Below are 12,152 nucleotides of genomic sequence, written 5' to 3' on the forward strand. Positions count from 1 at the left end.
CACAGCGAAATGTTGCTTCAAATGTGGAGCACAATACGAGAACACGTTTTTTTTACCCCAGAGTATGTAAAACACTGAAAATGTCGCTGTGCTGAACAATACAATTACGTATCGGATTACATTCCCTTTTAGAAATTTTCCCTTATCATATATGTGACATGTCACTCGACGTCTTTGAGGTCACGGACCGCGACCCATTAGTCTGCACGTGAAGAATGCGATATTCAGAAACGCAAAATGAATGCGTTTTTGTTTCAATTTAAAGCTTTCGTGACTGCAGGGATTCATCTTCTTGGTTCTTTCGGTAAAGTCACGCAGAAGGGAAATAATAAAAATAAAACATAATAAAAATACAATTCTCACGACGTATCGGCCACAACGCAAGCAGCCGTCCTCAGGTGAAGAACAGGTCTGTCGGAAAGACAGCGTCTGAAAGACAGGTCTGTCGGAAAGACAGCGTCATTCAGACGCTGTCTTTCCGACAGACCTGTTCTTCACCTGAGGACGGCTGCTTGCGTTGTGGCCGAAACGTGACGCTGTCTTTCCGACAGACCTGTCTTTCCGACAGACCTGTCTTTCCGACAGACCTGTTCTTCACCTGAGGACGTCTGCTTGCGTTGTGGCCGAAACGTCGTGAGAAGTATTTTATTATGTTTTATACTTATATTACTTTATTATTACCCTTCTACGTGACTTTACCGAAAGAACCAAGAAGATGAATGCGTTTTTGTTTCGTTCTCTTCGTGGCTCCAATATACAGCTGGCCACTTTTGCCGCGTGTCCATCAAAGAATGCGTTTGTACGGCGCCTTATTTGAAGGGCTAATGAGAAACTAATCACGTCGAGCATCAACATGCCAATTAAAGAGCCTCGTGTCAACACGGTTAACCTTGAAGGGACCCTTGGCAATGTCAGAGGGAGAGAAAAATTATATATATCTTAAATCATCACAGCTGTGCTTCGTTGATTAAAGTGGCGTCAAACAGCCCAAACTCGTGAATGGCAAGCGTGATCCGTTGGAAAATGTTACCGCACTAGCGATGTGTTTTTGTTGAGTTTGTATACTTAAAAAAAAGTAGTAATTGCTCAACTCTACACCGCTGCGTGTCATTTTGTTTTGCTTCTGTACTGAATGCAATAATTTAGACCGGTTCGTGATCTTACATCCCTGTTCACCCACACGGTTTACCCCGTATTCTTGTACAGGAGAATTGAGTTTTCAGGTCCATACGGCGTACAGCCGTTTCAAATACGGGCAAAAATATTTTTTTGACTATTTGTGTTGTGTTTCACCCTTGTGATAGGACTCTTTGTAGGATGAACGTTGAGATTTATAAGGGCACGGGGTGACCAATAAGGTCTGAATTGGTCTGTAATAAGGTAGGGCACTGATCAGAGGTCTCGTAAGGGGTTGGGTGGGTGGCTACGGAAACCCGGGAAGAAAAAAAACATTGTTTCACGGAGATGAAATGGAACAATTACGAAAGCATGCTCATTGGTAATATGAGCTCTCCGCAGTGACCAGCAATGCAGTTGTCTTTCTCAGACGCCATTTGGAAGGACCTTGATGGCACATTAGCCCCGAGAAGAATGCTCAGGCAAAAGCAAGGCCCCTAATAATAAGCGCCAATAATTGACACTCGGCTCGCTCTCCATCTTGAAGAGAGCGAAGCTCTCCAACGCAAGCGACTTTTGCAAGCCGCAACCACGAGGCGTGGAGATGCGGGTGGGGGAGGAATTGCTTTGGCGAGGCTCAATGTCACTTCTGCATTGCTGCAGCATGCGCAAATGTGGCAGCAGGCTTGGGATTTGTCCACACACACACACCGCGCACACAAAAAGCGTTCTGGGACGTCCCAGGGGCAGATGGAACAGAGATAGGATTGTGTGCCTCACAAACGGTTGGCGGATTTTGCCGGCGCCCGCGATAATAATAATAGGCGTTCGGATAGCCACGCCGCTTCGCGCGCGACTGTTTCATTTCGTGCGCACGATCCGGCGCTGCGTGATTAGGACATTGGCAGAGCGAACGGACGTGTCGCGTCCCATGTGTGCCCACGGATCAGGCAGCCTGTTTGGGCCCGAGGTGATGATACAGGAGATTATCTCTTCGACTTTCAAGCCAAGCCTCTTTTTTTTCCCCTGCAGCCCCCAGTTAAAGCCATAATGCGGCTCACAGCCCTGCAGCACTTTGCAATTGAACGCAATGTGCGGTTTCCATTTGTTCATTTCTTATCACCATCTTGACGCTGTAGTTTAGCCGCCATGTAATTCTTTGTGTTAATGTGAATTCCGAAATTCCGAGCATGGGTTGTTTTTTTTTTGCTGTTTCTGCTCCGGCTGTTGCTGGTACCTTTGACGTATTCAATACATTAGATGAATTATTGCATCTGTCTGTGCGCAACTTTAAGCGATATTCCCTCGTATGTGTGTGTGTTTACTCCAGGTACTCGCACATGCCAAACACGCATTGGCCACACATCCAAATGCAAGCGAACCATCCTGGATGCAACTACAAAAACGAGATTCGGTGACGCTTTCTCTCGCCAAAGACAAGAAAATAATTGTCGCAGGGACACAGATGTTTGTTTATCTAGGGCAATTACGTAAGACGGATTTAAATCATAATGATGGAAGAAAGAGGTAAATAGAAGCAGGATGGAGTGCTTTGGGGAAATAAAATTTTAGAATGAAAGGCAACATACCAATGCGTCTCCAAAGGCAGTTCTGAATCAATGCACGTTGCCTGCCGTGGCATACGTCCGTAAAGACAGCCACTGACAAAGCATTTGGAACAAAAAAAGCTGAAAAGGACACACAAGAGTGGCGAGTTACATGCTTGGAATTACACCGAGAGACAGTGGAGCGCATGGATCATTGGGGGGGGAGGGGGAGGGATTAGACAAGTTACAGACATCGCATTGACGTAAGTGGACTTGGAGATGGGGTTTGGGTTATGGTAATGGCCGACGGATGAGAATAGTGACAATGGCAGCCAAAAAGCGAGAACGCGGTCAAGAGGATGAGAGCAGAGACGGAGCGACGAGGTCAGGTCGTGCAGGCGTGACATAGATTGTGACCTATGGTGTGTATGATGAACTTCCTTCGCACCGTACGTAGCAGTCAACTGCGCTATTCGGAGGTGAGAGATGGTGATGGAATGGGGGAGGCCATCCGGCGGTCGACACACCATGGCTGATTATGTTTTTTTTGGTAAGTGAAGGACGTTGTCACTGTTATAGCCATCATATGGAATGCCAAATTGCACGTGAAAAGTATGACAGTTGCAGTCCACGGGCGAATTTTTTTTGTTACTTAAAGCCAAATGACTGCCTTCATTAATAATTGCATTTTATATTTTTAAGTGCACTTTTAGACGAGCAGAATTCAATGGCGCTATGATACAATGCATCTCTTCACAAATAAGTGCTGGGGTGCTCGAAATGGAATGCGACAGTGCAATTAGACACACGTATCCTGTACATTGCTCCGACGTTATATTGCATTTTGTATAATGGAAAACAGTTTATATCAAGGGCTACTTAACATACACACAAAAGTAATGTGCTTATTCTATTGCAAAATCGGACGCGTCACAAAATGAATCCCATGGCCTTGATGACAATAGCATTATGTCGCGCGTACGAGGCAATCAGAATCTCAGCGCAAGCTCATTTGTGGTGCCTGTACCTCAATTCTTTCAGGGTGGGGCGGTGTCACCGCTGTGAGCGCTGCCTTGTCAATCCAAGTGTCGTCAGTTTGATTCCTGGGCCATCGCTCGCGTCAGTGTGCGGCGATATCCGAACCACTCCTCGGTGGGGCCCCTGCGCCAACCCTTCACCGATCCGTGGTGCATTAGAGAGCCCAGAGTGGTGAAGTATAGTCATAAAATAACCCCATGACTGCTGGCATGGGACGGAGAGGCCTGCAGCAGTGGATCGCCAAATTCGTTAGAATTTTTTTCATTAAAAGCCATCTCTTAAAGTAGTTTTCTTGGCATCTAAACCGACCTCTGTTTTCTCTCCGTAAATGACCTTTGACCTTCCAGGCGCATGGTGTCCAGCGGATATTGTTTAAACCGGTGCACTCTGTTGGGTACCATCAGCAGAGTTACGCGTGTAAAACAAGTATAGCTGGTTTAATATGTAAGCTTTCGCGATCAATATCATCCATAATACAGGTTTTTTTTGGAGGTCAGATCGCGTAAATGTTTTTTTTGGGTTAAATTGCATAACAATTTACGTGATCTAAACCAAAAAAAACCCCTATATTATGGAAGTATAGCTGGGTTGCCAGATGTTATTGGCAACAGCATTTCATCTATCACGACAACGGGCTCGTGAATGAAACGAGTACTTCTTGACCACCACTTGTTCAAACACTCGTCTCCTTCTTTCGTATGGATGAATAACACCAGCAGATGAAAGATGCGATTTTCTATTTGTTATATAAATTCAATTGTCTGTTGAGAAGCGGAGTGGATCTCGTCCACTACTCCTTTAAATGAGAGAACACAGCAAGGTTGCCGATGGCTTCTTGCTTGAAGGATCTTTGCGAGGACATCTGTTTTCGGCCCTCGACATTTACATGGCATCGACGAACCAAGGGGGGGAGGAGGTTGGGGCATGGGTCGTCTCGTATGGCCCTGAGGAAGACCTTTGTTGCCAGGCTTAGTTGTTTCTGCTGTAACCCAGGGGTCGACTGGCGATGCTACGGCTCCCTTGGCGTTGTCATTTGTTATGAACTTCGTCGTAAACCTCGTTCCCGTAGCCGGGTGGGCCACGAGAAGGCTGACATCATCCACCACGATTTAAAAAAATGGCCTGTGCGACTCGTCTCGTGGATACGACTGCGAAGGTGTTTTCGCAGCCGTGCTGTGCATCTCTTCCCTGTGTGTGTTTAGGGTTGTTAGCGGTGTCAAGATCGGCCTCTGTGGAGGAGGCTCGTGAAGGACGCTACTGGGCAGTTGGAGGCAGTCGTCCTCCAACAACAACGGAGAGCGGAGGAGCGACGCTCACAACAACGAGCGGAGCGCCGGGTGGCTAAAGCACAGCAAGTTGGCACAGTAGGGGGCACAGGTGGTGCATCAGCCAGTCATCTCAGTCATTCAGTCAGTCGACCCGTGACACCTGGGTCTGCCCCGTGACCTCCTGCCAGCGGGCGTTCAACACTTCACGTGGCCTCAAAGGTGCACATGGCCTGGCACAAGCGTCGTGGTGACGTCACCGCCACTTAGTGGCGAATGGCGGTTGTTGTTGTTAGGGTTGTGCAACGCGTGTTGTTCGGCACCACGGTATAGTGGCACGGTGCCATCATCATGCCGTACACCACGCGGTACAATCCGTGAGTTTTACGTTATTGGCACAACCGCACGCGATCATATTGTGTCCATCGACAGCACCTCCAATGCGCTGGAGAACCATTGATACGATGGTCCCAGCGGCTACGCTTGGCCACCTAGAAACAGATGCGGCCGACGCACCGGCTCGGGCTTATGCTTTGTTGTGGCGCCTGTGACTACAAACAAACAAACAAAAACCCACGGTCACTTTCAATCGCCTTGTTCTCACGTCGGCTCACGATTGCGTGCGACGCACGCGTTCGCGGCGCGAGGTCCTTAATGAGCAAAGGATGCAAACGCCGAGGAGCCAAAGTTTTAACAAAGCGCCCACCCCCAGATGCAAGACAAAATCTCATCTTACGTAGAACCATATAGTCCAAGGCGCTTTAACGATACTCATGGAATTGTACGTGAGATGATAGTGGTGACAATAAAGGGTGCGGTTGTTGTTAAAAGTGGCGGTGGTGTCGTTATGGTGGCAGTTAGGAGGACAGGTGGAAGTGGTTAAGGAGGGTTGGGGTAGTGATTGGGGTGCACCAAAATCAGATCAGACTTAGAACAGAATAAGATAAAATAAAACAGAATAATTTTACGAACACTATTAAACATAATTTAGTTGACGTTAGTTTATTACCGTCAATATTTCACACAACTGTGTCAGTTCAGAAATGTTTATTGAGGCCCCCCCAAATAGGTGTTTTTACTTAGGGTCCTTAATTTCCCTCGCACCACCGACGCACACAAACAAAGATGACCCGTCTAGTCATTCACAGCCTTAAGGCAAGTGCAGTTCGCGAGCACCTATGAACAAGGACCCGCACGGCACACGAAGGGGAGGCGGTGGTGTGGGGAGTGACCAGCACCACGCCCGGCGGTCATTGTTTCCCCACTGATTTACACACCGCACCAGATAGTTAGTTAAGGCTGAGTAGACCTAGGGGATACCCTCCTGGCCCCGATTCAAATATTCGCCACTGCTTATTTCTTGGCCGTGAGCTTGAGTCGTAGCACAGTGCACTCACCACGCGCCGCCACCACCACGCCTGGCCACCTTTGTCTCCCTAGTGGCCTCATCTGAGGCTGAGTCGACCCAGTGGGAGGCGCTGGACCGGTGCAGATAATCGTCACTGGTGTTGGCCGTGGGCGGGTTATCGAACTTGGATCGCGGGGTTCGTAGCGGAAGTAGTGCGCTAACCACTGCACCGCCACACTAGCACCTATAAGTGCTGGCAGGTGTGTTGTGTACGTGTCAGCCGAGACGCTAACGTATGTTAGCACTGATCTTGAGTTCGATTCCCAGCCACGACTCACTTCAGTGATGGGTGATATCTAAAAAACAGTCCTCGGGCCCACCAACACCCCCTTGACCAACGCGCACTGACCAGCGTGGTGAAGTATGGCGAAAGCCCCGGGGATATGCCTTCATTCAACAGTGGATTGGGAAAGGGCTGTAATGTTGTCATCATAAAAAGTCTTAAAAGTTTCGTGACTGCAGGAATTAATATTATATGGTTCTTTCGGCAACGGCACGTAGATAGAAGAAAAAATAATAACAATAAAATGATAACAATACAAATAAAGAATACAAAAAAATACACAAATATCACGTTTCGATTGCTTGTGTTGCGATCGAAACGTCGTGATATTTTTATTATTTTGTATTCACTTTATTTTCATTTGTATTATTTTATTGTTATTATTTATCCTTCCATCTACGTGACTTTATCGAAAGAACCATAGAACATTGTCATCATTACTTTTCACTACGGAACGCATGTGCGTTGAACTTCTTTCGCACCGCACGTGTTGCTAATCGGAGATTCAGGACGAAAACGCCGTGTGATTTGAATTCTTTATACATTTATATTTTAAACACTCCCCCCCCCCCACTGCGAGACACCTTACGCTGTGTGTCGGCTGCTTGTAAAATTAGATTATGTTGTCACGCGCGCCTTGACAGGGGGGGGGTGTGCGGTGTGGGGGCTCTTCGGTGTAGGCTGCCGAGAGCGTCCGTCGCCCTCTGTCCAGGACTCTCCAAGCTAATCGCTCCGTGACAAGAGGGGGGTGGTGGGAGGGGGGACTCCACCCTTAATGAGCAGCCGTCGCCGCGAAACACTGCGCAAATTTACCCAGCGGATTTTCAAACATTTGCGCCGTTAGATTATTGCTCGCGCTAAAGAGCGCCGGGCCGCTCAAACTCTATTAGGCGGACGATTTAATTGAGGGAGTGGTGCGAAGTTATTTATTTATTTCCTTCATATCTCTCTCTTTCTTTAACCCCACCACCACCACCACCACAACCACCCCCACCACCCACCTTTGTCTTCCTCCAGATGTTACTGTTTGGGAATCCCAACGACGGAATGGCCAGAGAAACTCAATATCTCTCTCTGGGCCCTCTGTGCTGCGAAGAAAGGCCCCTTATCCCGTGGCTGAAACGTGTTCTACGTTGTCTTTGTAAGGCGGTGTTATTGACGAATGTGTTGAGTGTTTTTTACGTGTTTATTTATGTTTTTTTGCTATGGAATGGCATGGGTCTCCACGACTCCTTGGAAGCGTTGTTCAAATTTATTTCGAACGCGGCCGGTGCGTGAGGGGAGAAATTGGCGCGTTTGGTTTTGCACACTTCACTGTGAACCGTGGCCCATCTCGGTTCAATTCCTGGCCAAGGCTAACATCATCATTGGCGGGTGATATCTGAACCGGTCCTGGATTCCCCTTCACCAACACGCACTAACCAGCGTGGTGAAGTATGGTCAAACAACGGATATTTATTGATGCAGATAATTGGTGTTTCACTGAGGTCTGCAATGCCCATCTATATGTCTTAGTCAGCTCAAGCCTCTCCTAAATCACGTGACTCCCTACATCACTCTGAATCCCTCTCTTCCCCCCGCCCCCTTTGAAAACAGACGCCACTCCGTGCAGCTCACTTCCACTTCTCCCTCTCATCTCAGCATGGCCCTCTCATCCCCTGACATCTTGGCCCCGTCATTTCCTCTTCCTCTAGAGAAATGCGTATTCAATTTAGATTTAAAAGTGCGTTGCTCCAGTGGCTTCCTAATTTCCCAAGGAAGAGCATTCCAGACGGCCGCATTTGAAAGTGCCCAACGGTGTTCAGTCCTAATAGACCTTAGCAATTGAGATACATTCTAGATCCTGAATAAACATTGCACTTGCAGCAAATTGAAAATCCACTGCTGGACGAAGGCCGTCGTGGGAGATTGTTTTGTCAACAATTTGCCCGATGAGACAAATGGATCGGGAAACGTTTGACTGTGGCCATGCAAAAAAACTGTAACACACGCGTGCTTGGAATGACACCGAGCGACAGGAAGAGGAACACGTGGATTAGAGAATACGGGCAAGTTCGTCTCGGCGTAATGGGATACACATAGCATGGAGGTGCCACATGGCCGTGATGTCGGAACTGGTTTTAATATTTCATCCAATGTTTACCCAGTTTTCATACGTTCTTTCATGTTACGTTTTAATTGTGACTCTTATGAGAGCTCCGTCACTGTGGCTATAATTCCTATGTTATCTTATGTTTCGCCACACTTATTTAATGTAACTAAGTATTATTTTATGGCGTCTGTCGATTGAGACGCAATATACATACAACATGTTATTTGACATGCAATATTGTTAATATTATTATTATGACCATGAAATGCTCTGACACCCATTCACTGTCACGCAGTTCATCGCTGATTCGGTGACCGAGTCGAGACACGCTAACATTCTCAGGGCTTATCATAGAGACTGTCGTCTCGAGACATTGCAAAACGGGGAGTTATAGTGATGTGACACGGAGCTCACAAACGCAATGTTGGGTACTGTTTGTTTAAAAACAAATTCTGGATTTCAACTAATTTCCCAACAACTGCTTTACGTGTTTGGTTTGATGTCCTCTCCCCCCCCACCCCCCACGTACCTCCGATTAGCAGGGTTGGTTGAAATAAGTTCAACATACATACGCACATCGTGACCTCACGGTCTTAATGCGCGTTTGCTATAATTTACAGATGCCCTCCCCCTCCCTCCCCCCATTCCGTCCGCTTTGTACTCCAACGATAACGAATTATCAGGCGCGAGCCAACACAGGAAGACGCCGCGGCGAGAATTACATCTCTCGCGCGCGCGGCCGCGTGTGCGCGTGCGTGCGCGTGCGTGCGCGTGCGTGCGGTTACGCTATCGCTTCATTACGGCCCGCGTCCCTAATCTGCCATTTGTTCTCGCGCTAGCGCTCTTGGAGCCAGCCGAGACCGCTCCTGGAAAATCCGCTTTGCAAAAACAGGCCGAGCTCAAAGGTCAAATTGCCATTTTTTTCCCTCCCGCGCATCTAAAAGGTCACCGACAAATTAGGAGGAATTCACTCGCGACCACCGGGGGGGGGGGGGGGGGCGGGGGGGGGGAGGCGCGCGCAAAACATCCAACAGAAATGTCACGTCGCAAGTGACTGCGACGGCGGCTGATATTTCTGGTAAGGGACACGGATGATTTGAGCGAAACAAACAGCGGCACCAAAAGAAGCTAATGCCATCAGCACTTCTCTGCGTCGTTCGAATATTGTCTTGCCGCACATGGGCAGTGCGTGTAGTTTATATATACACACACACACACACAAGACAAAGACACCCCGAGTAGCCTTAACAGACTGATGGGACAAGTGCTGTTAGCTACACTACCGCGCCACGTATATACACACGCACCTTCGCGAGGCATGGGGGCTGTCTGGGGGTAATTTGTTTGCGGTGCCAGGGACCTAACCGCACGAGTGGTTGGGGGTTTCGGCGGAGAGAGCGCGAGCGCATATCCTCTGCGCAATAATATAATGATTTTGCCCCGCGAAATAAAAGTCATTATCACAAGTAAAATTAATATAGATTGAATTAATGATGTCCCACAGAATCCCATTTCTCCCATTCCTTTTCGATTGTTCGGCGAGCAAACAAAAACCGGGGTGCATCTTGTATTCAATTAGCGACAATGACCTTCCCCATTCAACCGCCGGAGCGCGACAAATTAATTGTGTGTGTTTTTTTGTGTTTGCGTGCGCATCTGTTTTTTTTTGTAGGGGGGCACGTCCTCGTAATTGCCTCTGAGAGACGCCGTCTCCTCTGATTGATGGAGAGCGGTGGGGGGGGGGGGGGGTGTACGGGGGGGACACGGGGGGGGGGACACGGGGGCGGGGGAGGCAAACAGCAAGAGCCGTAAGCAGGAACAACAACAACAACAACGAATGGGTGCTTGCACGTTGGCTCATTTAAAGCGCCCGATTGTGTCTACGGTGCCGGGATTAACGGGCTTTTTCCATGAACCCCGCGAGTTCTTTTTTATTTACATTCGCTTTATATTTCCCGTGTGCAAATGCGCACGCGCGTTTTCCTATTTTGTTTCGCGCGAGCGCTCGTCTGTGCGGGGAGCGGTGGCGCAGTGGTCAACACGCTGTGCGCTGCTACGAACCGGGCGACCTCGAGTTCCATTCCCGCTGACGGTCGATACTGGTGAGGATTATCTGAACCGGTTAGCTGGATCTCCCCTAAGTTGACTCAGTCTCACACGAGTACCTGGTGCGGTGTGTACACATTGCCGTTCGGGAAACAAAGGCGGACGGGCGTAGCGCTGGTTACCCATCTCCTCGTGTGCTGTGCCGGCCTTTATAGGTGCTCGCTAACAGCACTTTCCCAAAAAGTATGTTATGGTTATACGGGGAATCTTTGTTTTTGTGGGGAGCGGTGGCGCAGTGGTTAGCGCACTGCGCTACGAACCCGACAAAGACCCTCCCGCCCCAACAGGCCATCTGTGAAAAAGAGCTTTATAGCTCATCGGATTCCTCCCGTAAAAATGAATATTCTGATTTCGATTCTTCTGATAAACAGCGGCAAGAAATATCTGAACCGATTCGGTGCCTCCAATGACCCTCGGTTGACTCAGCCTCAAATGAGCACCTGGTGCGGTGTGTAAACATCGGCACTTGGCGGGGAGACAAAGGCGACCGGGCGAGGTGCTGTTGGCCAGCCACCATCGTCGCGTGCCGTGCCGGCCCCCATAAGGTCGCTCGCTAACAGCACTTGCCCCCCCCCCCAACAGTCTGTTTAAAGGCTATGCGGGGGAGCTTTGTCTTTGCGTGGTTTTTTTCTCTCTCTCCCTGCAGTGGAAGTGGTCTCAAAAACCCGCCTGTTATCCGGGCGCTCTTCCCACCCCCCCCCCCCCTTTGTCTTTCTAAGACGCCGCCGCTCTTTGAATTCTAGGTAATGACGATGAGCGAGAGCGCATAATGGAAGGTGCTTCACGGCGCGCATTTAAAGCGGGAGCTGCGCTGTACGTTGGACAACATAATCAGAGGAGGGGGCGGCGGCGGTGGGTGGGGGGGGGTTTCTTTTCATCCATCGCCTGCGCCCTCTATTGCCGCGTAGGTGGCCCCAGATGGGCTTCCATTTGAAGTCAAATAAAAATGTTGTAGTTGTCCGTGCGACGTTGGAGACGCGGGCGTGGGCTCACGGGGTCAGGAGCCCCCACTCTGTCCGTGGCGAGTGACGATTTCGCTTTCCCTAGAACCGCGGGGCGAGCGAGGGCAGAGTGAGTGAGCGAGCGAGCGAGCGAGCGATCGATCGAGCGTCTCTCAACAAGCCGGAAGGTTGCGGATTACACATCCTGGTTGCGGGGTTGGCTCGGGTCCATCATCTCCCCGGGGGGCGATAAAAAAAAATGGGAACCGTTTTATGGAGGGATTGAACGAAAGAAATCAACAGTGATGATCCGAATCCGAATATTTATTTATCCTGGAGGAATCCGATGAGCTATG

General features: G+C 49.1%; 1 long non-coding RNA gene across 1 annotated transcript; it reads left to right on the forward strand.

The window, feature by feature from the left end:
• Positions 1-4,625: 4,625 nt before the first annotated feature.
• Positions 4,626-10,444, forward strand: LOC144933308 (uncharacterized). The gene is made up of 3 exons (XR_013637012.1): positions 4,626-5,188; positions 7,675-7,798; positions 10,422-10,444. It is a non-coding gene; the product is annotated as an uncharacterized LOC144933308 (long non-coding RNA).
• The last annotated feature ends 1,708 nt before the right edge of the window (positions 10,445-12,152 follow it).

Source organism: Lampetra fluviatilis, chromosome 7 (genome assembly GCF_964198595.1).
Source record: "Lampetra fluviatilis chromosome 7, kcLamFluv1.1, whole genome shotgun sequence".
Lineage (NCBI taxonomy): Eukaryota > Metazoa > Chordata > Hyperoartia > Petromyzontiformes > Petromyzontidae > Lampetra > Lampetra fluviatilis.